At 60.7% G+C, this 26,092-nt stretch overlaps 1 protein-coding gene across 8 annotated transcripts in view; it reads right to left on the bottom strand.

Moving 5' to 3' along the window:
* Positions 1–26,092, bottom strand: part of HDAC4 (histone deacetylase 4) — a 271,373-nt gene that overhangs the window by 168,050 nt on the left and 77,231 nt on the right. Inside the window, exon 1 of one of the 8 annotated variants that reach the window (XM_041767856.1) lies at positions 3,966–4,018. The exons of the other annotated variants lie outside the window; for them this stretch is intronic. The gene's annotated coding sequence lies outside the window, so the exon portion shown is untranslated. Of the gene's footprint in view, positions 1–3,965; positions 4,019–26,092 lie in introns of those variants that run through there. 8 annotated transcript variants of the gene reach the window in all.

Below are 26,092 nucleotides of genomic sequence, written 5' to 3'. Positions count from 1 at the left end.
ACAAAAGAAAAAAAAAATGCATTTCATCAAACTTAAAAAAAAAAAAAAAGTGCTTCAAAGGAAGACACGGTCCAGAAAATGAAAAAGCAAACCACAGAGTATTTGCAAATCCTATCTGATAAGGGAGCCGTATCTACCGTATCTAGAACAGACAAGGAACCCTTACAACGCAGCAGTAAGAAGGCAAATAACCTAATTAAGATATTGGGCGAAGGATGTGAGGGACACTTCTCCGAAGAGGATACGCCAACGGCCAATAAGCCCACGACCGGATGCCCAACGTCGTCAGTCACCAGGGAACCTCCGGCTGAAGCCACAGCGAGGCAGCACGCCGCACCTCGAGGTCGGCCGGGGGCACGTAAGAGCGAGGGCTGGCGCACCTGGAGGCAGCGGGACGGCCCCCGCCGGCGGAGCACCGCCACGCAGCTGCTGCGGAGACGGCGGGCGCTGCCGCCAACAGTTACACGCGAAGTCAACACACGCACGACCCGGCAATTGCACCCCCAGGCACCGGCCCAACGAAACGCGCATCCTCGAGAAAGCCCGTAGAGGACGGCCGCGGACACGCCGTTCACCGCAGCCACAAGGAGGAACACACGTCCACGGGCGGACGAGGAGGGAGCGGAAGCGGCCTCTCCACACGAGGGGGAGCCCCTCAGCACGACAGCGGAGTCCTGAGTCGCGCCCCAGCAGGGTGAGCCCGCAAAACGCGCTCGGAGAGGCCGCTCCGGGAGATCGCAGGCGTCGCTCCACTAAATGAAGGCCCAGGGGAGCCAAACCCTGAGAGGCAGAAAGACTGGAGCCGCCCAGGCGAGGGAGGCAGGCCGGTGGCCGCACAGGCCCCACGGGGGACGGGCTGGCCCTGTGGGCGCGCCGCCACCTGGGGACGGTGTACCTGCAGCGGGAGGCGTCCCACGGCACTGAGCTCAGCTCGGGGAGCCCACGGCCAAGTGAGCTCGCGAGGAGCGGTCTCGGCCTCCTTGTCCTTTCTCTCTCGGCCCAGAAGCCCCTTCCTTCTGAGGCCAGGAACACGGTCGGCCACTCAGGCCCCGGGTGGGGGTCCCCGCGTGAGGAGGCTCGCCCCGCCTGGAGCTTGGACGGAGGAGAAGGCTGAGCGCAGGGCACCGGTACACGCTGTCCCCGCTGCCAAGGCCCCCGCTGGCCCGCGACGGAGCCCCTCCTGTCGATCCCCTGCAGCCTCGGGGTGCCCAGAGGCCTGTGCAGCAGGAGCCGGGGGCGTGCAGTCCTCTCCGGGTCCTCTGGGCACTGGCCCCCGCCTCTGGGATCATCCTGCCTATGTGGGCACCACTCCCAAGCTCCCGTGCCCTCGCGCAGCGCCAGGGCCAGGATGCGCCAAGGCTGGCCGGGTGTGAACAGAAACCTCATGCCGGCTCCCCGCCGTCGTCCCTCCTCTGAGCCGGGAGCACGACTGGAGCAGCGGCTTTCAGCCGCGACCCTGTGGCTGCTACCCAGACCCCTCGGGAAGCTGGCATGAGGCACGCGCAGGCGGCGCACGAGCCCAGCGCTAACCCGGGAGGAAAGCCGGGCTTCCAAGGACACTCCGGTCAAGTCCTGATGGAACGCGGGGAAGCAACACCATCTGGTCCTGAGCGCCAGCACGCCGCCCCTCCTGTCCCCGGCAGACGGGAGCCCCCCGCTGGCACCCACGCCCGCTGGCGGGAGGGGCCGGGGGCACAGAGCAGCCGGCGGGGCGCGGGGGTAAGTCCTGGTGCCGGGAACGCTCACTGTCCGGATGGCTGCGCTGACGCTAAGGCATGGGTGAGGACGGAGCAACGGGAAAGCCGTCTTCTCCAAGCACAGCAACGCTCGAGCATCCTTGGGGAACGCGGGCAGCGCAGGACACAGGGCCACAGGGCGCGTGGGGCAGGCCCCGGATAGCAGCACTGACCCGCTCCCCACTACGTCCACCATCACCACCAGCGCTCCAGCGCCACACCAGCCCCCGCCTGCCCCGGCCCCACCCCCAGGCACACCTGCCCCACCCACGGGCACACCTGCCCCACGCAGCTGAGCTCAGGTAGTGCACCCGGGCGGCTGCAGGAGGGCTTGCTACAGCGCCCCGGGGCTCAGACGGGCGCTGGGCCTGGCGCTCGCTGCTGTGCCCTCTTGTCCTGAGCTGCACCTACGTTCCTGGAACGGCTTCCTCCCCACCCGCTGACCTGCACAGAAGCCCCTCCAGGTAGCCAGCACCGTCGGAGGCTGCAGGCGAGGCATGCCCCCCACGGACGTCCACATCCTCCCCAGGACCTGAAAACAGGTAACCCTGGATAGCGGAAGGCACTTGGACATGTGATGAAATCCAAGGCCTCAGAGTACGAGGCTGACTGCAGGCTGATGAGCCGGGGACACCTGGTCGTGCCACAGCAAGGAAGCTCTCAAGATGACAAGGGTCCGGGCAGCCCCAGTGGCCCAGTGGTTTGGCACCGCCTTCGGCCTGGGGTGTGATCCTGGAGACCCGGGATCGAGTCCCACGTCAGGCTCCCTGCATGGAGGCTGCTTCTCTCTCTGCCTGTGTCTCTGCCTCACTCTCTTTGTGTCATGAATAAATAAAATCTTTAAAAAAAAAAAAAAAAAGGATGACAAGGGTCCTATCGACCCACTGAAGGGCCAACCCGCGGGCTCCCACTGGCCAAAGTTGGGGCAAGCTGAAGGTCAGTAAGGATGAAAATACAGGAACGTCCCCAAATCCGTGAGTTCACCACTGCACTCAGGAATAAGTTGATAAAACTCGTTAGTCCCCTGGAGAGAACATGAGGGAACGAGCTCGTCGCTCTGAAAGCGGGTCCGTGGAGGCCTCTCCTACCTGAGCCCTCCTCCGCTCATCTCCCACCCGATGCATGAGGAGGGGCCGCGCGCACCAGCCTCCCTCTGCAGCCCCAAGACGACTCCACGTTGGAGAGAGTCCCGGCCTTTTAACGTCTGTATCGCTGCAAGAATCGCTTCCGGGTGGCCCGGGGAGAGACTGGGGGCAGGACCGGCCCTGGATGCCGCTGCTGAAGCCCGGGGAAGGCCACCTGGTCCTCCAGGTTCTGTCTTCCACTTTCACGAATGTAGCACATTTTACATAATAAAAAACACAAAGAGACCCAAGAAAGGGCTGGATTTGGACTCGGGCGTGCATCTGTCCTTGTCCTGGCCGCCGTGTGTGTCTGTTGGGCTCACGGTCACGGGAGGCCGCACTCTCGAAGCCCGTCCAGAGAGAAGCTTCCGGAAACAGAGCACCTGCGAGCACTTCGGTTGCCCTAATTCCCTGAGCAGCCCAACGTCGGCATGTGGCCGTCGACGGCCGGGAGGGGGCAAGACCCAGGGCAGCTCCCCGTGCCCGGAGGCCCCCTTGCAGGCGGGCAGAGGCGCAGGCTCACGGAGAGGCGGTGGTGGGACGGCGGGCGCGGGGTGTCCTCCTACAGCGCTGTTCCAGCTGGGACCAGCCAGAGCATCAGCCACGATCCAAACTACAATCCTAACAACAGCCAACTTCACGGTAAAAACGACAACGTACCTTGCCTGCTTCCTACGGAACTACACAGACCAGCGAGCCACGAGACCGGGGGTGCCCTGGGCCGCGGGGCTCCCTCGGCGGCCACCGGGCAGGGCTGCCTCCGTGCCCACCGCCAGCGCGCACCTCAACCCGGGGCCGCACGGGGTCAAAGTCACGGCTGCCCCATGTGGCCTCCCGGGGCACCCCGCGGGACCGGGCCCTGCCCACTGGGGAGCGACCCCCCGCCAGCGCCGCAGGGGCGGGGCCCGGCTGGCATCCCAGCTTCATTAAGTCCCTTACAAGGAATCTTTTCAAAGGGCCATGTCCTAAAATGATTTTGCGCCAGGGAAGAAAAGACCAGCGGCTGTGCCCGAACCAGTAAACATTCCCATAACTGTAAATGTGTCCCGCTGGCCACAGGATTACACATAGGAAACCAGTAAAGAGCAGAAAGAGCCATAATTACCACTGCGCCCATCTCCTGCGTGGCTAACAGCGGTTTCGGGAGGGGAAGCGAGGGGGCGGAGGGCCCGGGCCGGAAGCCATCCCAGGCCCGCAGCCCAGACCACCGGGGCGAGCGGCGGGCCGGCCTTCTGAGGCTGTCCCTGGCCAGTGTCCCCCACGCTGGACGCCAAGCTGCCGGCACAGCCTTGCTCACTGCTGCTTTCTTCACATGTGGTTTGATTGACGCAAATCAAGAGGCAAGCGGATGATTCATAATCGTCCCAGCACAGGGCTCGCACAGAAATGGCAGGAGCTCAAGACTGCTGAGTCACCAAGAAGCAGCCCCGGGTTCCAGGAGGCCTGGCCCGTTTGAACTTTCACGTATACGCACAGACGGGCTCCTAAGACCGTGACGGCGGGCGCGTTACCAGACAAAGAAGCACCCAGACCCTAGGCCTGCGGCAGACCACGGCTGGGCAGGGTGGCGGGCGGCCCGTACCTGCGCCCTCGGTGTGTGGGGCGCTCCCGGGCGGGGGTGCACAGGGGTGCATGGGGGTGTGGGGCCGGGTGCCACCGCCACCTGCCTCAGGCGGGGAGCAAGAGTCCCCGAGGGGGTGAGGCCTTGGACACCAAGGGGCACGGACGAGGTGGCGGGTGGGCCAGCTCCTTCCAGGCGCAGCTGGCTCAGAGCGCGCGGTGCAGGGGTGCTGAGCACGGGAGCAGCAGATGAGGCTGGAGGAGCGTGTGCAGTCACGGGGGCGAGATGCACTCCCTGGAGGTAGGGGTGGGGAGGGCCACGGGAGCATCAGGCCGGGCGGGGACAGCACAGGAGCCCCAGGGACACAGGCCAGCCCCGGCGCGCTGGTCCACTAAGGCAGGCGAAGTCCGGCCTGCACTGACAACGGAGGGGTTCACCCTCCAGCCTGCTTTCAGGCCCTTCCTCCTCCCTCCCTGGGGCGGGCTGCCGGGCCCAGGCCTCTGGGCAGCTGGCAGCGTGGAAAGGGAGCCCAAGAGTGCTGCCTGGCGAGCTGCGCTATGGTCACGAAGGTCCTGACCACCCCCCAGCCGGCGAGGAATGTCCCCACGCGGCCGCGGGTGCCTTCCCCAAAACACGCTCATCAGCCGTGGAGAGACAAGGCCTCCCTCCCGGCTGGAGGTGAGGCTCTGCGCAGCCTGCGGGCTCCCTGGACACAGCCCCCTGCAGAACTGAGCCTCGGGGCAGAACCCGACAGCAGCTGGGGGGGGGTGACACCAGGACCAGGGCAGGCCTGAGGGCCGTGTGCACCGTGCCTACCTGCACACCCCACAGAACCCGGGTCCCGACCGAGCACCCGCACACACTCACGCACACATAGGTGCACGCAGCGCTGTGGCATCGGGGGGGACACCGCTCAGGAGCCGGCTCTGGGGCACCTCCCCTCGCTCCTGGGGCCCCAGGAAGCTCGCCTGCCCCCGGGCCTCACATGCATCTGCAGGCAGCAGGGGACTGTCCTCGAAACTGCTCTGGGCCCTGAAAGCCGCAGCTGTCCACCTGGCCTGGGAGTCCTGGGGCTGCCCCGGGCACTGAAGGAAGAGAACCCACGCAGGATCCCCGCCGTGCCGCGGGACAGCCACGCTCCGGGCGGATGAGGGCCGAGCAGCTCGTCAGCTCTCCAGCTCCACCCCCCCTACCCACCCCCCACCCCTCGACAATAGGGGTCGAGGGGCTGATGGCAGGAGGGGATGGGAGGCAGGCCTTGGGCCCAGGCCCAGGGGGACACGTGAGGCCACACCTCCCAGAGGCGCGGCCGGGTGGGCAGGACAGAGCACCCCGGGGGTCACCGCAGTGTTGCCACCAAGGCACACTGTGACCCGCTACGCTCGCATCCCATGGCCCAGCGCGAATTTCCCGACACCCCTGCCTCCACGGCAGGGTCCGGGTTTCTGGGGGCGCCTCCGTGGGCCGGCCAGGTCAGAGCCCGCCCACACCACGGAGGGGGCGCAGGTGGCTCAGCCAGCTCAGCGGGCAGGTGACCTCCCCACCCCAGACCCCGGCAGCAGCCTCTGGCCTCCACCACGGCCAGCACTCAGCTTCTCAGGGAGGGAGGAGACGAAATAAATAAGTTAGGGAACTCTGCTCTCCCGCCGGGCCGGCCTCCCACGCAGCGCCCACCGGCCACGGCCACCTGGAGGCCGGGGTTCTGGGAAAGCAGCGTGAGTTCACCGCGGGCTCAGACGGTTCGAGTCTTCAAATCCCCCCACCAGGGACGGAAGGGCGAGAAAACACCTCACAGGACAGCGTCGAGCCAGGTGGGTGAGAAGGACGGGGCTCGGTCAAGCTCCGAGGGGGCCCCTCCGCCGAGAGGTGCCTCTGCCAACCGGGATCTCTACAGGGCTACCTGGAGTACTACACCGGTTTTAAAAATACTTGACAATCCAATTTGCAAAAAAAAAAAAAGAAAGAAAGAAAAATTTTTGAGCACGAAGACATCTTTGCATCCGTCAAAGTACTTGCCCCAAGTTTTGTCCTGCTTTAACTGACCTTCCAGGAAGGTTCTGGAGCCTCCCTCAAAAATCGCTCCCCTGCCCGTAAGCACTTATGCAGCTCGCCTCCCCCGGAACAGTTAACAGTAGAATCCAGGGTGTGGACGCGGAGAAGGGCAGGGCAGGTGTGGCCACAGGTCCCCAAGCAGGGGAGTCAGGAGACGGCAGCGTGCGCGGCCGCACACACACCTACCCCCCAGGCCCCTCCCGTCTCCGAATGCCGCCCCAGAGCACCTTCAACTCAAATTTAAGAACAGCTCTTACTTGGGAAAGCAAAGCCGTGACCTGCAGTCCCCGGGGGGCTCGCCTCTAGCAGAGGACACTCACTTCCAGGAGCTGAGAACCACGATGGAAGAGATGAATTATTCAAGGAGTCCACGAGCGGGCCACAAGCTGATCCCCAACCCCCTCGGCACACAGCACGTGCACGAGGTGGCCCTCTGGCCTCTACCCATCTCCCCGATGGGAAAAACCAAGGCTCCGGGGCACTAAGCGTTGTTCCCATCACTTAGCATCTAGGCCGCAGGGCCGGGGTTCTGACCCGGTTTGCTGACTTCCTGGTTTGCCTTCTTCACTGTCCTCCCTCCAAGATCCAGGGCAAAGGGAGGGCCCCTGGGGGGGGGGGGCACGGTGTGGTGGAAAATGACACCAGTGAGCGGCGGCGGAGCGGCAGGCCTCCAGCCACGCCCAGCGCGGCCGACACAGAGGACGGTCTCCCGCGAGTGGGCGACGAGCGGACCCAGGCTGGGCCCCACCGGCAGGGCCACGGGCAGACCCAGACGGCGGGTTTGCGGGCCGTGTGCCCACACCCTGGGCAGAAGGGACACGGAGGGTGCCAGCCAGGTGCGTATCTAACTAGAGGTAACCATTGTGGGAAAAACCACCACCGCCGGGCCCCCTGGTGGGCCTCCGCCCGGCCTCCTGCAGGATGTTCAGGAATGTCAGAAGGAGCCCTGACGCCACACTTCCAACGTCCCCCCACCCGCCCGACGCCCCCACCTCCAGACCCAATAACCTGGGTCCGTGGGGAGCGTGCATCCCCTCCCAGGGCCGTCTGGCTCCGCGAACCTGGGCGGACAGGACCCGGGATCCCGCTCTCCAGGGCCAGGGCCGCTGGGGTTCCAGCTTGTCAGCTGAGGGCCGGCGCACGTGTTGACGGAGCTCCTTCTATCACCTGAGACACACGCTGGCTCTGTTTTGTCAACCACGGAAAACATGTTGGTCAAAAAACAAACAAACGCGCCATCTGGAAATTTACATTTTACATCCTCTCTTTTGTAATTATGCCAACAACCCACGAGACGAGGACAAGAGTGACATGCCTCGCACTCCTGCAAGGCTCAACCACAGCCAGCCGGCCCCGGCCCCTCAACTCTTCGTCCCCAGCGGCCTCGTGCTAACCTCCACCGAGAACGTGGGTGACTGCGGAGCGGCTTCCGGGCGTCGGCTGCCTGGTACTCAGTGCTCCTGGTACACATGACCCCAAGCCCCGGGGTCCCTCCAGGGGCCAAGCCAGGGCACAGGACACACGACCCATGAAACAGGCTGCTCGCCCTCCTCGGGCTCCAAACACTGAGGCCTCAGAGCCACCTGGGAGGACGGCGAAGGAAACCGAACCTTCCTGGGAGTGCCTGGGGGACCCTCCTGCCGAGGGACACAGGGGCACTGCTGTCCTGCCCCAGGAAATGTGTCACTGGTCCCCAGCGTCCACTGTTGACAGCCGACTCCAAGTCTTCCAAGTGTCCCGAAGCAGGGGGTGTGCCCTCTTAAATGGTGCAGTCCTTCTAGGACTCTCACCCACTGGCGGCGTCCACGCAGGCCGTGCATCCGCAGCCGAGGACACGGAGTAAGCCCGGCGGCCGGCTCCCTGCAGCACTCGGGAGGTCTGACGATGAACTACCGAGTGTGCTAGTCAAGAAGCGTGGGCAGCGGCCCCACAGGGGTGCAGGAGTGCAGCTGGGAGGGCTTCCCGCGAAGGAGGGATTAGAGCTAACACCTGAACCAGGTGGGCACCGAGGAGTCCCTAAAATCAGGAAGGGAAAGATTCCAGGCAGAAGGAGAGGGAGGGCAGGGGTGCAGGACAGCGGGGCAGCCTGCACGCAGGCCGGAGCCCAGGCCTCGGGGGCCGTCTGGAGGGGCCCACCGGCTGGGCAAGCGGGCACCTGAGCACACTCGGCCCTTCCACTGCGAAGGCACGGAAGAGCCCAGCCAGATCAGGGCGCGATACGGGCAGACAATCCAGAGGCGGGACGGCCTCCGTCCTCGGGACCTCTGGCTCCGGTCCGACTTAGCCATCAATCCACGTCCTTCCACCGCAGTGGCCGCGCTGGGCAATGAGCTGGCAGTGGCAGTGGCGGCCCACCTGCCCGCCTGAGAGACCGGCGTCCTGGAGGAGGAGCCATCAGAAGGGGTGACCAACCGCACGTCCAGGCTGGTGAAGGAGAAAACGGGAAAACGGGAACCCGCTCCTGGACACCTCGCCCGAGCGCCTGGACTGGAGGGCGGGCCCGCAGGGACACGGAGAGCTGCGTGTGTCAGCGGTGTGAGACGGAGCTGCCCCGGACATGGAGCTGGACGGCTGCCCCACACGGCCACCCCCGTGGCGGAGGAGGCCAACACCCGGGCGCACGTGGCAGGGCCCCCCAGCCAGGGGTGGTGCACACCAGCACCTCTGCAAAAACGGTGCAAAATGTCCAACTGCTGCCAACGGCGCACCAGGTCCACTCTCCCTTCCTCATCACGAGCCACGGAGACACGGAGAAGCACTGGAAGGATCCCCAGGATGGGCTGCTGTGGCCAGGGGAGCAGGGCCCTGCTGGACTCCAGGGTGCTGGCAGCAAACAGGAGATGGGGACACACCTGTCGGCGTGGGCTGCACTCTCCTCCATGTGGCCCGAGCATCCCAGTTTCTCTGGACCAGAGTCCCCCTCCAGGCAGGAGGGGCGGAGGAGCCGGGGTGAGGGGCAGGCGGTGAAGCAGGGTAGGGGAGGGTGGGCCAGGATGGGACGCGTGCCCACATAGCGGCTGTTTGGCCCACTCAAGCAGACCTAGCTACAAGCCTCAGGTGAACACGTCAGGACTGTGTCTCTGGGGGGAGAGTGGGGCAAGCACTCCCCCACTGGCTCCCACCCCTCAGGGTTCAAGGGTGACCCTGTCGGGTAGCTGCCACTTGGGCCGGGTGGCATGCATGACCGCCCATCAAGTGCCCCTGGGTGTCCATGGCAAGAGAAGCAGAGGCAAGAGGCCAAGGAGATGAGGCTGTGCTGGCACCTGTGTGACTCTGGGCTGCACACACCACAGGTGACACCCCAGGGGCAGGTGGGAGCTGAGGCCGAGGGACTCACCGGGGCACAAAGCAGCACCAGACACTTGGCAGCCACACATCCCGGTCTGCATTTTCACACTCCAGAGCATCCTCATGGGACATTACCTGTAAGCACATCTGCCAACACCTGGGATCACGCGGGAAGTGACAAGCAGGGGGTGACATGGGGGCGGAGAAGGTGACACTGCTGTGTTTTTAAGATAAGCAAGTAGAGTGTATTTAGAGGCTCAGCTTCCTCAGAAAGCAAGCCAGAGACAAATGCCTGAAATTCGAGAAAAGGGAGAAGTATTCCTGGGGAAAAGAGAGACTAGGATCAAGGGTGGGATGGGAGTCAACACATGACGTGTATGACGTACCCATCAACCTGACAATCCGCTGAGCAGAACACGCCCACCATCCGTCCTGACAAGGCCGCCGGCTGGGCGCCTGCACGGGCCTGGCTCAAAGTCCGAGAGCAGGGAGGGCAGAGAAGGGGGGGAGGGGGACGCGGAGAGCCCCCGGGTTGGGGTACAAAGTCTGGGGGAAACCAGGAAGCAAAAGGGGATGATGGCTCCTGCAGCCTGTGCCGTCCTGGGGAGGAGGGGTGCGGACACAGCAGATTTAAGGGGGGGCCACATGGGGCAGGAGAGCACAGTGAGGTGAGGTGCAGGCACGGACGCCCATGAGGGGGACACGGCCGCTCCTGGCATCTCAGCTTCAACAGAGAAAAACGAAGAAGGGCCCAAGGGTCTGAGCGTGCTTGGGCCCCAGGCCAGGCTCATGGGGACACGCTCTTCAAGGACACGGCAGGTGGACAGGTGGCCCCAGCTCTCCCACTGAAAACCCAGATTCTGAGTAAAGTGGTGTTGCTGGGCTCACCGGTGGGGAAGGGACCCCCAAGGAGCCAGAAACAGTGGAGAGGTAAAAGCTGAAGCAGGGGGCACTGGTCTGGGCTCAGAGGCGGGGTGCCAGTTAGGGAGCCCCCCACCCCGTGGGCGCGGCATTCCCAGCCAGACGCCAACTCTGGACTACCTGGGAAGCCCACGGAGCTCCTGAAGAAGGCCTCATCCTCCCTTGTTCACGCAGGGAGGCCAAGGGCGCCTGGGCTTGAGCAAAGACAAGCAAGCACAGGAGAATGATGGGAGGGCAGGGGGTGTCGGCGGCCAGGGCCACACACACCTGAGACACAAGTACTGCTGGGAACAGGACACACGCTACTATTCCTGGAACTTTGAAGGAAATACTCCCACTAATGTGTCATCCACTCAAGCGCGTCCTTCTGTGTAGATGTTTTGAGTTAATATAAAGTTCACTAAGATATTTCTCAAAGTCAAGAAATAAAAAAAGAATGTGACAAAACTGTCAAAATCAATCATTTTAGGAAAAGAACAACACAGACTTTCAAAAATAATTTAAGTGAACTGATGATGGATTTAAAATCATTTAAACGATGATTTTTTTTTTTTTTAAATCTCAATGGGTAGTTGAAGCGGTGGAAACCGTGACAACTCAACAAGAAAACAAACTGAATTAGAAGACAGTGATGAAGAAAATAGTCGACAAAAAAGAGGCAAAACTGGGAGTGAGAACTCAGGGAGAGCTGGGGGGTGGGAGGAAAGGGGTGGGGGCAGCACCCACGGTCAGGACTGGGGGCGGGGCTGGCGGGGCCAGGTCTGAGGGCTGCAGGCTCAGGATTTCTAGGGCTGATGAGAGACACAACACACGGGCACGGGGGAACATACACCAAGGGAATAACTGCGTCCGCACCCCAGACACAGGGTCACACAGCCGTGTCCGTGACACGGGACACGAGGGCGCCACCAGCAGCCAGTCAGAAAAGGCGCCAAGGAAGCAGCAGCCAGAGGCCAGAGGAAGGGTCACCTGACGGGCACGAAGGGATAAAAGAGGATCATCTTAAGATCCTGTAAAACGATCCTTCCAGAATGAGGGCAAGTCAAACATTCCCAGGTAACCCATACCCACCTGCTCCCCGCCAGAGCTGCCGGGGCTCCCCTGAGGGCTGGCGCAGGGAGGGAGGCAGTGACCGGCCTGGGGGAGGCCCGGGACACAGGACGGCTGGACCCAAGGTGCTGAGCTAAGGCGTGGACGGCTGGCCCGGGGCGCGGGAGGGTGTGGACAGCTGGACCTGGGGCACCGAGCTGAGACGGGCCCGGCCTCGGGGCTCGGGATGGAGCGTGGAGGAGGGCAGGGTGGAGCCAAAGTCTCACTGGGATCGTGCATTTGTTCAGGCAGGAGCCAACACCTGACCACGAACGGAAGCCCACGCTTCACTCGGACGTCCTTAGTGTCTCCCTAATACCCTCTTTATGTCCCACGTGACACTCGGCGGTCACGGCTCCTTCGCCTCCCTTCAGCTGGGACTATTCCACGGACTTGCCTTGTTTTTGATGACCTTGACCGTTTTGAAGAATACAGGCCAGATATTTTGTCGAATTTTCCTTAATTGGGACTTGTGGGGTGTTTTTGTCGTGATTACACTGGAGTGTGGGTCTTTAGAAAGAAGACCAGAGGGACCAAGTGCCATTCTCCTTATACCCGGCGAAAGGGGCCCGCTGTCAACGTGACTCTGAACAACCAGAATGAAGACAGCAATGCTGGGCGTCGAGCCTGCGGGATGCGCTGCACACGAAACCTGAGGGAAATGTGTAGTTTACACCAGCTGCGAGCCCATGAGCTGCCCACAGGGCCTCCAGAGGGAAAGGACAGCCCACTACACCCCCTGGCAGGTGGGAGGAACCCAAGAGCAAAAGGAAAACCTAGAAAGCAGACTCACACATCAACAGTGTCAAGAGTTAACTCTCAAGAAATTTAATAAAACAAAGACTGACCGAAAAAGGAGGATAAATAATGGTTGACACTGAAAACGACACACGCTACAAATTCAGCAGAGATTTCAAAAGGTAAGAAAATACCATGAACATGTCCACAGCTATAAAAATAAAAATTCTGAAATAAAAATAAAATACAATAAAATAATAAAAAAAAATTCTGATGAAACAGGCCAATTCCTAAAAATGACCTTCAATATGCCAAGAGTTAGAAACCCAGACTATTAGTAGCTACTAGAGATATTACCCAACAGTTAAAAATCAACCCATCAAGAAAACATGAACCCCAAACAATCTAAGAATTATTCCAATCTTGCAAGACCGTTCTAACCTTATGCAAACACTTCCAGAGGATCAAACAATTTGACACCGAAGAGGGAAAATCAGGAGCAAAAGCAACTCTTAAGAAAGAACAATCCTACAGCACTGCCAAGCCTAATCGGGTCAGATATAAAAACCCCTGTATTTCTCACAAGCAAGGTGGGTCTACAATGAAAAAAAAAAAGGAGGGATAATCCAACGCTTGAAGAGATTAAAGGGAAACCACATGATCCTGTCATGGGTGCTGTGAAAGCACCCAGCTCCCCAAACACACGCATCTGTGAGCTTCACTGCGGGGGAATCTACGCTAACCTCTGGCGACCACCCCTCCGAAGCGGGGACGTGTCAGAGGCCTTCCCTTTGAGTGTCAGGGACGCCAGAAGGAAGCCCCGTTTCCCGCTCCTCCTCCAAGCGGAACTGGGATTCTCAGCCAGCACAGTGAGACAAGGAAAATAAACACAGTAATTAGAAAGCAAATCTGTCATGGTTACAGTTAATGTTCTTTGTCTCCGAAACCCCAAAGATCTACAGGAAAAACTTTCAGAAATGCGAAGACTTTGAGAAAGTGACTGGATATAAAAATAAAATGCAAAAATCAACTGTGTTTCCATAGACCAGCAGTAGAAAACTCAATTAAAAAAAAAAAAAAAAAAAAGATATATCGTCTACAACAGGAAAAACGACCCTAGAACCCACCAAAGAATAAATGTAATGTAACACATGCAAGGCCTGCGTTGAAGGAAATTATAAAAATCTGTTGGAAGACATTATAGACGTGCCAACCAACAGATGACAAGCACGTGGCGGATGGGAAGACTCGATACCGTGCAGATGCCAATTCTCCCCAAATTCACCCATATAGTCAATGCAATTCTACTCAAATTACCACTTGTTTTGTTTTTTTTCTTTAACATGTATTTATTTGACAGAGAGAGAAAGAGCGAGCAAGTACGTATGGAAGGGGGGAGGTGCAGACAGAGAACCCCAAGGAGACTCCCACCAAGCGTGGAGCCCCACACGAGGCTCGATCTCACGACCCTGAGATCATGACCTGAGTTGGATGCTGAACCGCCTGAGGCACTGAGGCGCCTCCCCAGCACTGGTTTTTCAAAGGAACCTGTCTGGGTGCTGAGGTGTGGGAGTTGTCATGCCCAGAGGCCCCAGGACCCAGGCAGGAGGTGAGGGCAGAGGACGGAGGAACAGAGGGAACCTGACCTCCGCCTCAGCCGGCAGGCAGCGTCCCCATCCTGGGGTTTCCTACAAATGTTATCAAAATGGGAAAAGAAAACCCCGGACAGCCCGCATGGCTCAGCAGTTTAGCACCGCCTTTGGCCCAGGGCATTCCTAGAGAACCAGGATTGAGTCCCACATCAGGCTCTGCTTCTCCCTCTGCCTGTGTCTTGGCCTCTCTGTGTGTGTGTGTGTGACTCTAATAAATAAATAAAATCTTCAAAAAAATAAAATAAAATCTTTAAAAAAAAAAAAAAAGAAAAGAAAACCCCTACCTCACACCATACACTCAAAAATCGAAGGCTTGAACTGGAGATGAAGCTTGAGGGGTCAGAGGAGGGAATACACACGTGACCTTCGGGGCCTGGAGGCACAAGAGGTTTCTGCTGTTGCTGTTTGCAGTAAAGCCCCAACCACAAAAGGAAAGGCCGCGCCAGCTCAGGCCAGGTGTCACTCAGGAGGACACTCTCACAGGTAACCTTTGTGTTTCCAACAACGGAAGTGGAAGCGACTGTTCCTTCAGTCCCAAAGCCTCCACTGAAGTCCAGAGGCACGTGTGCCCCCCACTGTGCTGTCGAAAAGGGACAGACGACTCTCTCCAGCCCAGGAGAAGGGGCAGCAGGTGGGGAAGGAGTAAGCAGCAGACCCTTCTCCACCCGCTCCGGGACCTGAGCCCAAGGACTTCCCAAGGTCACCCAGGACTCTGCGCCCCCGGGGGCTAGAGCGCGCCCCGCTCCTGGCACGGGGCCCCCCAGCCCCAGACAGGGGCGCACACACCTGCCGTAACTTCTGCAGTCCCGCTGAGCTGACCCCATCCTCCGGGAGTCACCACCGTGGCTTATTTTTTAAAAAGTGTCATAATCTTCACTCACCACTTCGGCTTTAGATAAATCAAGTGAGAGAAAAACATAAATGAGGCCGTCAGCTACGGGGAATACGCGTTGCTTTCCAGTTGGAGCTTCCCAACAGAACAAAGCTTTCAAGAGTTAACACGGATTCAGGTCCCAAAAATGGGTTTTACCCACAGTAAGTCTCTTAATTAAAAATCCCAAATGTCTCAACAATTTTTACTAAATTCAATTCGTTATTTCTTTTCCGAATATGAGCTCACATTTTCCAAATTATGAGACTTTACTCCATCTTCTGAGTTAATTCCTCCCCAACCATCGTGTCGGAATGTGGGGGCCCCCTGCAGCAGTGATGTGGGACCCAGGGCCCCCATCGTGGGGCCACGGAGCAGCAGCGAGCGGCCCCCTTTACACTGTTGAAGGACGCCTCTCCGTGTGCGAAAGGCAGGAAGGTGGTAAGACTGACGACCTCGGGAGCCTGCGCGGTCACTGAGAGGGGGCTGGGGGGACACCACGGGACATCACCCACACCTCACACACGCATCACACCCGTCACACCTGTCACATACACATCACACAGGTGTCACACGCCTCACACACGTCACATACACACGTCATACCCATCACACACACACACACACACACACACACACACACACACAAGGATCACACACAGCACTACATCCCGCTGCCACACTGTCGGCACCACCGCTGGGGTTTATGCCACTCATGCAACAACTACACGTGGCCTGGGGAGGACGGTGGCGACGGTTTCTACTTCCAAAGTTTCATCCAGCTGACGACAGAGCGAGCGGGCGGGCAGCCACAAGAGGCAGGGGGCAGCTGGGGGGGGTGGCCCCAGGGGTGTGGGGCGCTGGGGGGACCCAAGGGGCCAGGACAGGCGCAGGGGCTGGGAGGGGAGGCTGCAGGCAGGCGGACAGGGGACAGCCGTGACAGTGCCCCGGCTCACTGAGAACAGCCGGGCTGGGTGCGTGCCACGGCCTTGGGGGGGGGGGGCACGCGGGGGCTCTGGGAGGAGGGCACAGGAGGGCCCCCAGGAAGGCTCTTCCTGGAGCTCGGGCTCTAAGGGGCGCCGGCGAGCAGGAAGCCCCAGCAGGGCCCGCAGCCAGCCTGCTGCTGAGGCCTCGCAAAGGAAAACAGCTCTAAAGGACAACCTACAATTAACACGGGGACAATTATCTTCCTAATTTAGGTTAATTTCTACTTCGTAGCGCGGGCTGGCAGGTGGGGGGTGCAGCACTGGAAGTGTCTATGTGGGTGCTTTGTATGGCGTTCCAAGTCCACACGTTCCGCATAACGTAAAGACTGAAAACGTCCAGCAGCACCTTCTAGAAAAAGGGCCTGCGCTCCAGAGAGCCTGGTACAGCTGAGCTCCACTGGCAGCGCTCCTGGAAGCCGCTGGCTGCATTTGCATGAAAATAGAAGCTTTGTTGTGCAGTTCCTACCCCCCCTCCTTTGTCTGTGGCCTCCCTGTGGGGTCCCTGGGCAGGGGTGCCCTCCCACTGGCAGGACAGCCCCCCCCCCAGGGGGCTGGGGCCCTGGACGTGTGGGGCTCCAGAGGTGCCCCCCAGGCAGAGCCCGGGTGTGCAGGAGCTCGGCCGCGGCAGCCTTCCCGGAACACCTGCCAGGCCACCCCCTGCTCCATGCACACGGTCCCAGGGAGGCGCAGAGGCCCCCCCAGGCCTGGCCTCCAAGTAAACCAAGCGCCCTGGCAGCTCTTGGGCGGTGAGAACACAAACCCTTTCAGCATTTGTTGTTTGTTCGAGGCGTGACGCAAAGGCCTGCGAGAGCGTCTGCGAGGAGAATGGCAGCGGAGGGTAAACCCGGTCGGAGCGGGGCGCCGGGCCAAGGAACCCGGGCCCAGGCCAGGCCCGGCCAGGCCCAGGGCGGCCTCGGGGTCACAGCAGCACAGGCCTCTCCCCTGTGTCAGTTAAAATGCGCATCTTCAGGTGTTCAGGGCCAGGACCGGCGCCAGCTGAACATCAAAGCCGAGAGAGGCCAAGGGAAGCTCTCCGAAGTGTGGGGTGTGTTCTGTGTCCTTCTTTTTTCCTCCTTCTTTGGAATGGGGGCGGGACCGAGGCAAACCCTGGGGAGCCAACGAGGCTGTTCAATGGGGGTTTGGGGTGGCCGGTCCCCTCTAAAGCCAGCCGATTCGGGCAGGAAGCTCACAGCTTCAACTTCAGTTACCACCCAAACAGTAAGTGGGAGACTCTAACACATACAGTCTTAATTTTTTTTTTTAATTGAAAAGAAGCTGCACATCCTTCGAGAAATAAAACGGAACCGCCCCCCTGGCCTGCGGGTTGGGGTGTGGGGCCAGCAGCAGCTCCCTGGTGGTGCGGGGTCCCCTGCTCCCTGGGAAAGGTGACTGGCCCGGGGCCACCACCAGTCCGCCCGGGAAAAGGCTGCTTTCCCAGCTGTTGCTCCCTCGGTCAAGCCTCACGACTGCTCTTTCCAAGGGGACCCCACAGGCTACGGACTCCCTGAAGTAATGCACTGGAAAGGCCTCTCTTAGAATGAGCTCCCCTGGTTCTTGGCCCTCGGGGGCCTCCCCACCCCAGCTTTTCGGGTTAATTTGGAAACATCCTGCAAGGCCCTGGGGTTCCAGAAAACCCATGTTAGCAGAGCTGCTCAGCACTTTCCCAGTGGATGTGAACCCCCAACGGCAGCTCCCAGAGGGCAGGGTCCCCAGCTGGCCAGCCCAACCCTCTATGGTCACGGGGCAGTTAGAGAGCAGGGCAGGGAAGGGACCAGCGAGAGCAAAGGCCCGGGGGGGACTGGACAAAGGGGCCGTGGGTCGAAAGCCAGGACACAAGCCCATCGAGGAGCCTGGAGCCACCACCACGTTCCTGCAAAGGGACAGCCATGTCCCCCTCCTGAAGAGGCCAGGCTGCACACAGGGCGCCACTGGACATGCCCTCACCGCTGTCCCCCCCCCCCCCCCCCGTCGGCTCCCTCTGTTCACGTCTGTGCACACCCAGCACCGAGACACTGAGGGTGATGGCAAAGAGCAGGCCTGGTTGGTCCGGGGTTCTGGGTGCGTGAGGCTGTCTCCTCCTGGAGAGAGGAAGAGTGGCAGCCAGCAGGCCACGGAGCAGTGTGCGCAGGTGCCCCGAAGTCCACTGTGGGCAAGGCTCGGACAAGAGGGCACGGAAGAGGGAGCACAGGGCAACCTGCCTGGGAGCACAAGAGGACAGGCCGGGGTGAGCCCGAAGACCTCCAGGCGGCCTGCTCCCTCGGGGCCGCTGGGAGCCCTGGCTGGTCAATACCGGGCCAAGGGCCAGAAAAGCTCGGCTCCTGTTCTTCCTCAAGAGGTGAGCATCGTCACCAAGGAGCCTCAAACACGACGTGTCCAATGGGGGAAGTGCCCAGGTCACCCGCAGGACGACACTCAGGCAATACGACTTCACGGCCACCGGCCACTCAAAGAGGGTCTCCTTACGAGGTGGAAAGACGGTTAAAATAAGATGGTGAGTGTGAGATGCCAACGAGCAAAATCTTCTAGTCATCAAGAGCCCAGTTGTAGAGAAACCAACAGGGCACAGAAGAACACAAGAGGGGACAGGACAGGAACAGGCTCCTGTGGTCACGGCACTGTCCATAGTGACAGGTCACAAGAAGATCAGGATGGATTTTTTTTCTCCATCTGCAAATATGCTCATTCTTTTAAGATTTTCCTAAAACAAGTAGTTCCTACTTCGATGATTAAATAGAAAAGAAGCAAAAGCATCACTGCTGTTCAAAGAGAAGGCCCCTGTCATGTGGCTTCCGTGTGCACACCTCCCTAAAGCTTTTGCTCTGGGTCCAGCTGACTGTTCCCGCCGGGGGGGCGTCATTTTACTTCCTTAATAAAACGTCCTCAAAAAAATAAATAAATAAATAAAATAAAATAAAATAAAATAAAATAAAATAAAATAAAATAAAATAAAAAATAAAATGTCCTCACCAAAACCCACAGAACAGATGCGCCACTACCAAAGGGTTTCTGCATGCGCCCACCGGGAGGGGCCGCAGCCACCTCCTGCCAGCCAGGCTGAGCGGCTTCAGAGTCCACGGGCCTCGGCCTCCGCGCTGCCGGGGGCTCCTGACAGCAGGAGCTGGCGCTCACGAGCACTAGGCTCCCCCGGGAGCTGACCGCACCTTCACGCACCACAGAACCGAGGGCGCCAGCTTCCCCGATGTCCCCACTCTAAGGTGGGGACACTGAGGCACAGAGGCTCCAGGGCGACTCAGGCCCTTGGGCGGGAAAGGACCATAAGGTCCTGCACAGCCAGAGTGGCAGGTGCATGTGCCGGCTCCCAGCGGCCTCACTACCTCCTGGGACAGGGTCCCCGCCCTGGAGCGCCACTGCCCGGCTCCCTCCGTCTTTCCCTTTCAGTGGGTATCTTCTCTTTCTTAAACGGAGGCGACCAACTAAGCGCTGACTCTTAGATTCTAAAGGTCGCGACATTTCCCGCAGCCTCAGAGGCCTGTCCCGGCTTCCTGGGATCAGGGTCACAACTCTGGCTGGCATTTAAAAGAAGCCTTGGGAGCTTTGTTGCAGGCCTTAGCATTTATCTGATCATTTCTGGCTCTTCCTCGGGGAACGCGGTCATTAAATGACAAACCTCCGTGGTCCTTCCCGGTGGCCTGGGGCTTCCCCGGGGTCGTAGGTGGGGCACAAGAATCAGTTTGTCTACCTGAGCCCGGAAGATTCTTGGAGCAGATAAACTCAGAGACGCTGCTCGCCAGGCCTGTCTAAATCGGAGGATCTTGGAACTATTTGCTCTCATTTCCCTTGACATTCAATATTTGATTATTCTTGCCAAAGAACGGAACAGTGATCTAGAAGGCTTCCAAAAGATGTTCCCTGGGGCACAGGAAAAAAATAACAAAACTTTCATTTCTGTGTATTTTTATATGTAAAAAAAGAATTATCTTTATGCTACTATCAATGTAAAGACTGGGCTGCCCCCCCACCCCTGTCCCTGTCAGGGACCCAGGGAGGCCCCCAGAGGCCAGGATGGGGGCATGACAGAGTCATCTGGGCCTGGGTCCCCTCTCTGCCTGAGAGGCCTGACCAAGAGGCTCTGTGTCACTCTGCTGGATGCAAGGTGCAGGACACGTGACCAGCGGTGCACCCGTACCCTCAAAATTCACATGGGTAGGCAACTACCTAAACCTCCAAAGTGGGGGTGAGGGGTCCTGCAGCTCCATGAACGCTCAGAGGGTGCAACCCCGCTGTCGTGCGCTGTCCTGCCATCCCAGGAGCGCTGTGTTCCCTTTGCTGCTGACCTGCCGCAAGATGCTCAGCTGACCCAGAGCTCGGCACCAGCCCTGAAGGACTCCATGGTGTCTTCTTTCTTTCATGATGTCAGGTTTTCCTCAGGAGAGGGCAGCCCCTATAGCCCTGCCTTCACCTGCTGCTCCTGGCCAGGCCCCGGGCTACCCAGCACACCTGCCCCAGAGGCTGAGGCAGTTGCCATGGCCACACTGCCTGGGGGGGCCCCACACTGCCCAGGGGGGAGCCCCACACTCCCCGAGGGAGCCCACACTGCCCGGGGCTGGAGCCGCACACTGCCCAGCCTCCTGCAGGAGATGGACACCATCCACCGACAAGTCCAAACCACAGGCAATTCCACTGTTGCCTCCGGTAGCCACGCGATGGTCAAGAAGCTGCCCTCATTTGCTTCCTCATCGGAAGCCTCCAAGTAAGTGACCAGGGTCTGACCAGAGTCCAGAGCAAACTTTAAAACAAAGCACAACAGAAAAGCAGTCTGCACATCAGCACACGTGAGGGCGGCAGGCGGAGCTGCCCCGGGCGGTCTGCGGGTCACTGTCGCACTTCAGGAGCAACAGCAACTCTGCTCACTAGAGAAGGGTTCCCCCTCCTCCTGGTGCCCACGCTGTCCCTGGGGGACAGTCCACCGGTCCCCTCTGTGCTCCGCGGGATGCACGTCCAGCTCAGGAGCCACAGGCACAGGGACCAGCGGCCTGGAGGGACAGGGCACCGTGGCCGGGAGGCCAGGCTTTGGCAAATGCACCTGCCAGGACATCTCTCTCTGGAGCATCCCAGGAGAAGTAGGAGCAAAGCTCTTCCCGAGGCTTATTTAAAAGCAGCACCGTGTACACACAGCGTGACAACGGCAACCCCCGGGCATGCCAGCATCACGGGCATCTCGTTCAGCAGGGGCTGCTTTCCGCGGCTCTCTGCAGCCCTACACCAGCTCCGTCAGCCTAGGACCTGGCCCCAATTTTCTTTTTAATTCACATTTTTGTTTAAAGTTCCCTACATCCTCATTAGAGCTAATAACCAGAAATGGCCGCTCCATGGCACAGGAGCACTTTGGAGAGACGTCAGGTGGCACTGCCCGAGTGAGGCCACCCCGTCCCCAGGGCAGCCACCAGGGATGGCTCCTGGGTCCCGCTGCTCGAGGCGGCCCAGCGCCTGTGCACGATGGTTTCTTAGTTTCTCGCATCTCCTCCGGAGCCCAGGCTACCCCAAGGGGCAGGCGCAGACCCCAGGGCATGTGCAGGTGCCCCGGATGACTCCATGGAGGAGGCGCCCGGGGGGCAGCCAGGCCTGCGGGTGTTTTCTCCCACCCGGTCTTTGCAGACACCTTTGCTGAACAGAGAGAGCTCTGGAGCTGAGGCCCGGACTCAGCGGCCAGCGTGAGTGGCCACGAGATGGTGGTCCCCTGCCCCTGCTGTAAGGGAAGCTCACCTGAGAGGACGCACTCACGGGACAGTGCCACCTTGCATGCACGTCCGTTCACGGTCAGCCCCACTTGCTACTGGCTCACGGGGCTCCCAGGCCGCAGGCCCCACGGACGGCACACAGACCTTCCCGCAGGGACGTGCTGCGCCACGGAGACGCCAGCCACTGCGGCCCAGGCCTTGCCGGACAGCTTGAGGCCCACCAGACACAGGCTGGGGCCCGGCCTGCTCAGGCCGCGGTGCCTCGGGAACCCAAAGCCGAGGAGACGCGCTCAGCAAGACGGCGTTCGGCTCTCCAGAGCTCGGAGAAAACGGAGGCCTAGTGAGCGACGGCGGATTTTCACATCAAGGTCCCTGGTGTTCTTCCGACAGAGGAGCAACAGGTCCGGCCCGCAGCTGCCCAGAGCCCACCCCCGTGGTGGCAGCGTGCGCCCGGCCCCATCACCGCTGTCACCGAAGCAGGCGGCGAGGGGCCAGGAAAAGGCAGGGATGGAAGTAAAATGTGGGAGAGGCCCAGGCATCATGGGTCGGTCAGTGTGACGCAACCGCGACGGGCGAACGTGCCCACGATATGGTCACGCGATGACATAATCAATGGCCGAAGCACAAGAAGCACCAAACCACATAACCCTCCCCCCGAAAGCGTGGCGCGAGCTCAGGGCAGGTAGGGGGATGTCTGGGCGTCCCGGCAGCAGACGAGCCTGGGATGCGAGCCCGGCTCCCCGGGCCATCGGGCCGGGCCCCTGGACAGGCCGTGGTCTTGCACAGGCCGGCACAGTCCTGGAGCATCACGGGGAACCTGACTCACGGGGGCCCATCGGCGCAACAGCCCGTCACTCGGGGGAGCCTCCAGGGCACCTGAGGCCGGAGCGCGAACACCGCCAACACCCTGGCCAGCCGCCTCGCCGTCACCACCCCCGTCCGGCGCAGGCACCACAACTCGTGACTCCCGAGCGCGGAGCACCTCGTGGGAGAAGCCCATCTACCTCTCGATGACCCTCGGGGGCGGTCAGCCCCGTCCACCATCCACCGCCCTCGTTCCAGGCTCTGCTTTATCTCAGCCCCGACGAGCAGCACACGATGATCCACGTCACAGGAACGCTGGCTGCATCTCACCAAGCCCCGGGTCCCCGTCAGAGCACACGTGCCCGGGTGAACCCAGCAGGATGGAAACCCTCGCTGCACCTCCGGGGCCGCATGTGGCGTCCCCCTTCACGGAATTATTTCCATCCCATCACCGGGAACCTCGCAGGAAGGCGGCGGACTGCGTCACACGACGGATGACCTTATTTCCTCCCCCAACACGTAATGGGTGGGGAGACACCCCTTCTTCATCAAATATTTACAAACTGGGATGGAGGGGGCGTCTGTCACCACCAACAGTCCCCAGAAGTCAGCACATCAGGGATCGAAATTCCGTCTTGGCACAGCAGAGAGCCGGCTGCGACCCCAAGCCAGGCCAGGCGGGACGCAGCACGTGCGCCGGGAGAAGAGCTCGCCGGCTGGGTGCGGCTCACACGCTCACCGGGCCGCATAAACACGACGAGGGGAGCCCGGTCCAGAGGCAGAGGGCGCCCTTCACGAGCGGGGCAAGGTCGAGCAGCGACACACGGTCACGTGACGTCCGGGCGGGCGAGGGGCCGCGCTTACTTACTGGCTAAGGCCCGTCCCGCAGCACACACGTCAACGAGAGTCGATTCCCCGAGTGAGGGGAAGGGTCAAGGGTGGGATCGTGGAGTGAGGTCTGTCTACACTGGCTGGCTCCCAGTGACTTCAGAGCCCCCAGACTGTGTAAAGTCCATCTGGATGTCCGTTTGCCCATGTGTCCTGCTGCCCCGCCCGCTGGAGCTGGCTGCTCCCGGGGTGTGTAACATGAGAGGGACACAGCTGAGGACAGAGCAGATGGGAAGGGGTGGGGGGCGGGGGTGGGGGGGGCGGGGCAGGTGATACGGCCCGAGGACCTCCCCGGCTGAACCCCCTCGATGGCCCCTTGTACGCACCACTGAGGGCACATGTGCCCCTCGTGACCACGTGAGCCCCGCCTGGAACCGCCGGTGCCCGTCTGTGACACAGGATCTCTCTCGTGCCATCTCCCAAACGGCCTGGAGAAGAGCCGTAAATCCAGCCCTGGGCCGACGCCGCCCAGGCCACTCACTGTCAAAGTATTCCCAGCACAAGCAACCCTCTTTTTTAATCCAACCAGGAAATTCAAACGGATTAAGCCTTCTATTTTCAAATAACTGAATAAAGAACAGAGCCTCCAGTCCTCCTTCCAGAGCCTTCCTTGGTGTGGACTCTAAGTGGCCACTAGCCACAGGTGGCTACTTAAATTAAAATTAATTCAAATTAAATTAAATGTAAAGTTCTGCTCCCCGGTCCCCCCGGCCACATCTGAGCGCTCCATCGCCACCCAAGGCCGGGGCGACCGTGTCTGGCACAGCAGCTACAGGCCACTTCCACCATCGCGGAAAGTTCTGGATCAGAGGGCCCGGGAGGCCCCTCGTTCACAAAGCCATCTTTGTGTCGTGGTGTCTTTTCCTCTTCCTCCAAGTGAGCAGGAAAAAACAGCCTCGCAGCGGCTGCCGCCTGTGCTCCAGGAACGTGGGGGAAGCGGCCCGAGCGTCCTGCGGACGGGAAGGAGAACACGCGAGTGGAAAGAGCACACCTCCGACTCCCCGCGAGGCCCGGGCAGCTGTGAAAACGCCCAGTCTTCCCCTCACCAGTTCTTACAGACTTTTTCCAGACCTCTCTTCTTGCTTTTCTCCTTTTCCATGATCGCTCATCGCCTGAACGAGGGAGGAGAGAGCAAAACGCCCATGACTCACTTCGCGCGTCTGTCCACATAAACCCGTGCGGCTGCCGCAGGACGGGGGAGCCGTCCTCACCACGGCCTGTGGGCGCCCACGCGGCCTTCCCTCCGGGCCATCCGGGCTCACGGGCCGCGTCCGGCCCTCCCGTGTCGCCCTGTGGAAGCCCGCTCCCTGCGTGGCTGCTGTCCCCTCCCTCTGCTCCCGGGCGAAGGGCCCCGCAGCCCCCACGGCTGCAGCCGTGGAAAGGGGGTTCAGGCAATCACTGACGCTGTGCGCCGACGGCTCACTGTAGTGACCGGCACACCCCGGTAGAGCCACAGCCGGGACCCCGCGGGGCTCACACTGTTAGAGGGCCCTGCTCTAGCTGGAGCACATTTTCTCCACAGGAGCGCGTGGACCCTTCAGGGGATCGGCAGGCGGTGGCCGAAGGAGCTGTCGGGAGGCCGCTTCCGAGTCAGGGCAAGCCCAGCGCCGGCAAATTCGCCCGTGGGTCACGCGGGCCCAGGTCTAAAGCTGCCGAGCTGGGACGGGAGTGGGGAGTCGGGCCCCTGCGTGGAATCCAGGTCTGCGGGAAACTCGCCGAAGCCCTCGAGGCAACGCACAGGCCTGCCCCGGCAGGACCAGGGAGAAGCGCTTCCTCGTGGGAGGGGCCTCCACATGCTGCGTTAGCCCACGGCCCGGAACACCTCAACCAGTACCTCTTCCAGCTGCAGCATGGAAGGAACCACGACGCCCAGCGACATTCGGCATCGCTGGCCGGGCCCCCAGGAAGACGGCACCCACCTCTCGGCCTGAGGGTGGCAGTGCCAGGCGGACGGGAGGTGTTTTAAACGAGCACCCGCTGTGGGCGAGGCTGTCGGTGGAAGAAGTCATCCGGTAATTGTTTGCTCCCAAGAAAAGCAAGTCACATCTCTCCCCTTCCCCAAAAGTGGCTCTCAGGTTGAATTCTTCCCATCAGAGTCCTTGCGGGGCGTGTGGGACACGAGGATTCATATTCCCAAGAGGGGGCCCAAGAGACGGTCACCCCGCTGTCCTGAGCGGGGCCCGGGCCTCATGACCAGCCAGGGCAAGGGCAGGCACAAGGGGCCGGAAGGACGGGGCTCAGGGAAGCCACCAGGACGTGACAACTAGAAATACCTGCTTCTTGCTTTACTTTTGTCTTCCTCTAGCACCTGGGTGAGCTTCTGCTTCCCCTGGTCGCCCAGACCTGGCGTCTAGACAAAGGGGGCCAGTTTGTCCCTGGCTGTGTCCCTGCACCTCTGGGGGCGGGAGGAGACCTGCGCCCTGCAGGGAGGCGGTCGCTGGCCACGGGCACGGCCCAACTGCTCCCCCAGGGATCTGCTCGCTGCAGCTGTTTGGCTTCGTTCTCCTCCTGAAACCCTCTGGTCATAACATTTTCAGTGCTTCTCTTTGACTCACAGTTGAGGAAACCAACCGGTCGAGCTGCTGCCTCCATGGTCTGCTCGTCAAGCGACAACTTTAAGTCACCCCTGAACACCGTAAAAAACAGCTCATTGGTGAGCTGCGTCCTGCAGCAACCAGAGCCC

The sequence above is a fragment of the Vulpes lagopus genome, chromosome 8 (assembly GCF_018345385.1).
Source record: "Vulpes lagopus strain Blue_001 chromosome 8, ASM1834538v1, whole genome shotgun sequence".
NCBI lineage: Eukaryota > Metazoa > Chordata > Mammalia > Carnivora > Canidae > Vulpes > Vulpes lagopus.
Note: the sequence above shows the minus strand (reverse complement) of the source record. Positions and strands in the feature narration are given on the sequence as shown.